This window comes from Colias philodice, chromosome 9, assembly GCF_061535455.1.
Source record: "Colias philodice isolate Cphi_HAF_F1 chromosome 9, ilColPhil1 Martin Lab GWU primary, whole genome shotgun sequence".
Taxonomy (NCBI): Eukaryota; Metazoa; Arthropoda; class Insecta; order Lepidoptera; family Pieridae; genus Colias; species Colias philodice.
In genome coordinates this window covers 3,492,863-3,497,016 of record NC_143094.1, presented here as the reverse complement: position 1 = coordinate 3,497,016, position 4,154 = coordinate 3,492,863, and positions in this window count along the sequence as shown.

Here is a 4,154-nt window from a genome sequence, read left to right as displayed (position 1 = left end):
ACTGACAACTAGTTGTCTCGGCAACCGGTCCGTGGCTACTCCAAACTTCAAACACCAAATTATATCCGCAAAAAATATCAACAAGTGTGCGTCACGCTTTATAATGAAAATTCAGTATCACCGAATCACGACGCGGAGTGGCGGATTAGGAAAATTATTTTAATTGACACTCACAATCCAATGTACGGTCATAAAGCATTTGTTACGTTGAATCTACGTCGAGTATTTACGGACATGCGTATTTTTATGAATGAAATAATTATATGTAAATATAAATAGACGATTATTTTTATACTTGCGTTTAACAACTAGCGGGTGTAAGATATTGATTTTTTAACTTGAAGATTAGTCTTCATGCCTAGTTATTAGACCTACTTACGAAGGATGCTTGATAAAGCAACCTATTTATAGCGAAGGCCGTGGCTAGATTATCCTCCATTGTAAACTAGGCATTGTTACGTGAAATTGTTTATCTTCTTATAAATTCTTTTACCTCGAATACCATAATTAAATATGAATTAAAGAAATGCAGTTAAGATTTCTTATACTATTATCTTCGAAATTGTTATTCAACGTATTTTTCCTTATACTTACTGTTCAGGAGAAATAGATAAGAAAATCATATCATTGATCTATGTTACAACACATATGTTATAAAACAGTGCTGAATATATTGCACGCCTCATAAGCGAAGCGTTGAGGTGGGTACTACTGTCACTTCGCGCAAAACATCTGATTTTTCAAACTTAAAATGTCTTTATGTATCATACATTGCACTTGTAAGATAATACATACACACACATATTAAGAAAAAACACTATTTTTAACGTTCATGATATTTTTGATGTCATTTTTGTTATTTAAACTAGTTAAAAAACAATTTAAAAAAGTTCTGTCTTGGACGTCCGTGTGTCTGTATGTGCGGATCCTTTTTCTTGTTAACACGATAGCGACCGAAATACTTTACTAATCGAGTCTTTTTTTTTCTCTTACGCTTGAGTATGCTCAGGAATAGAACCCTTTCATTTTTCAGGGTCTGATTCGATGTGGTTTAATTGTTATTAAATAAACAAAAATAATAATTAATAAATATTTATTAAAAAAAAATTATGAGGCGTGCACTTTTGGATTTTCCAAATTTTTTTTGTATATTTATCTAAAAAATATTGTCACTTACAAAAAAGTGATAGTAGAATTTTATCGTACATCGATATGTATTCTCAAAGACATTAATTAACTCAAATCAATTATTATTTATGATGGGGACTTTTGTTAGGGAAATCCAATTCACTTTTAAGTACGTAATCCTAATACATACTTTAAACCACAGGTAAGATATTGCAGGTTCTCCCCGGATTTTGAATGCAACATCGATCACTTCCCAGTAAAAATGAATGACATATGACGAAATGTATACGTGAGCTTTGTCATACAGACGCGAATTGAACAAGGTCTCTACTACCGCTATTTAGACAGCTAAGTACAACCTTATAATTTCATAGAACTAATACATAATAAATGAAAGTGTAAATGAATCTATTATGTGTATCTTACGCTGTATTTTACTAAAATAATGTAGATCAGAGTCTTGATTTTGTCAATCAGTGATTGCAGTTCAGGCTAAGGATAAAGCCTATTAATTCAAAAAAATCGTATGTCACAATTCGCTAACAACTTACCTGTTCATATATTATAGGTATCTACAGGAATCAAATAAGACAGTAAAAAAGAACGTAGCTGTGACTTATTTATGCTTGAAATTAAGTAGAGTACCTACCTATTCTTTTATCTAAAGTTTGTTGTTTGTTTGCAAGTGAATAAGACTGTATTTTTTTTCTACAATTTTTACCACAGTCTTCGTATGCTAATAAATCCTTTTGGAATATGTTCAAAATCAAATTTTATATTTAAGTAATTTAAATAAATTTAATCAGCAGACGACTGGAAATCGACTCTTAGTGACATATCACACTAGCGGATTGCGAGCGGTTTCAAAGCGGAGCGGGTGCGCAACGAATACGTTGCGGTTGCGCAGCGAATTCGTTGCGGACGCGTGGCAGATGCGCAACGTTTACGTCGCAGTCATGTACACTCATTAACAAAATGGAATCCGTGCTGGTTGTTACTTATAACTTGTGATAGTATAATAATTATGAGATCATTATTTTTTACGAGTTTCATAACATGTTAATGTTTAGGGTATTGTTTTATCTATTAAATCTTGGTCGAAATGCAATCAGATAACTTAATTGCTCATTAAGAAAGTTCATTAGTGAAATAAATGTTAAAGCTCCTTAACTAAAACAGGGCTATCTTATTATTAGATAAATAGCAGTGAATAGAAAATTTTATCAAGCAACCAGCAACTCACTATCACTTTGCTCATAATTAGGTTCACAAAATCTCTTTATAACATACGTTGCTATGGGAGAGATTATACTGGTCAGTCGTTACATACTTTTGGAATGTATGGTACATTCTAAAAGTCCTAGTAATTCAATTTTATAGCACCTTTTTTTAACAACTCCAGTTGTTATTACATCTTTAGTTAACTGTTAAGTAAGTGCATTTCCACAGTACGGTTAAAAAATTGAGTGCTACAGAAACGATGGAAATATTGAATGGAAGTTAGGCAAGGCGGAAGGGCTGGCTTTTGTGCGAGAGTATACAAAATGACGCGTCCGCAACGAATTCGCTGCGCAACCGCGGCGTGTTCGTTGCGCGCCCGCAACGTATTCGTTGCGCACCCGCTCCGCTTTGAAACCGCTCGCAATCCGCTAGTGTGATATGGCACTTAGTTGGGATCTAGGATTTTTTTGAAAAATCCTAATTTTAATTTATAAAATTTAAATAATTAGTGACCTCATACAACGTAAATTATCCTACGTAATGTAACGACGTACATTCGTTGCTTTTATTATGCATAATATTAAGTATAAAAAATATTTTATGCATGAACAATAAATTGTTGATTAACAAAGGCTTCCGCACTAAGATTGTTATGTAACGTTATTTAAATAAGCCTTTAAATAATGCTCGTTTTATCTTTGAGCAAATTGAATTAAACGTTTACTTATAATAACAAACATAATGTATATAGTTGAAGAATAATATTTGCATATTGATCAGAGTATGGACAAATTATTTCGTAATTGATCAAGTAAATTAGATCTCTATATAGTCTCTTTTTTGCAGTTTTGTTTTAAAGGAAAATCTTATTATTTAAAAGTTATATATTATTCTTGTAAAATAAGGTAATTAAAAAAAATCACAGAAAGATATCTAGAGATATTGTGTGGTGCGTAGATGCTCCTATCTATACGGCGTAAAAATAAAAGGCACCTATATATACCTATATAATATTATTTACTTTAGTGACTGACTAGTCACTTAGGGATCGTGTATAAAATTTTACTTAGACTGTAGGTATTAGAGGGAAGAGAATAAATAAAAATACAATTGAGTACGAAGGAACTTTATTTGATCAATACAGACAAATATTTCATTTTAATCAAATTTTGCAACTAGATTTATATTTTATAATATAATCTCTTCAATAGCTGAAACAGTGCGAATAAATTTTGATATGAACGTCATAAAATTTTAGTCCCAAACGTGCATTCCAATTTTACAAGATATGGTAAGATTAATTATTAAATATCTGTTACATTTAAAAATATTTAAATTTGAAACATAGCTATAAGATGTATATTTTATACTTATAGAACAAGAGTAATAGAAAATATTAATACATTTCTTAGGACTAGCTTAAAGAATCACAAAGTGAATGTTCACGATTAATATTAAAGTACCTATAGGACAATAAAAATATTGAGTGACGATATATGCTAAAACGTTAATAAAGTCTTACAACTACCGATTATATATTTAAATATTTGGGTAAGGATGATAATATAAGCATGAAATTATAAATATTTTATTACTTGGATTAATCTAAGCATAATCTTAATACAAGCTAAAAAACACTAATCATATTATATACAAAATACATCAATAATATAAAAAACTTTATACAAAAATGCGACATTACAAAACCTAAATCATTATATTTAAATGATACAGTGCGCGTGTAAACAAAGATTAAAAGCAATTGTAAAACCATGGGACATTCGTTTAATATGGATTTTTTTCAA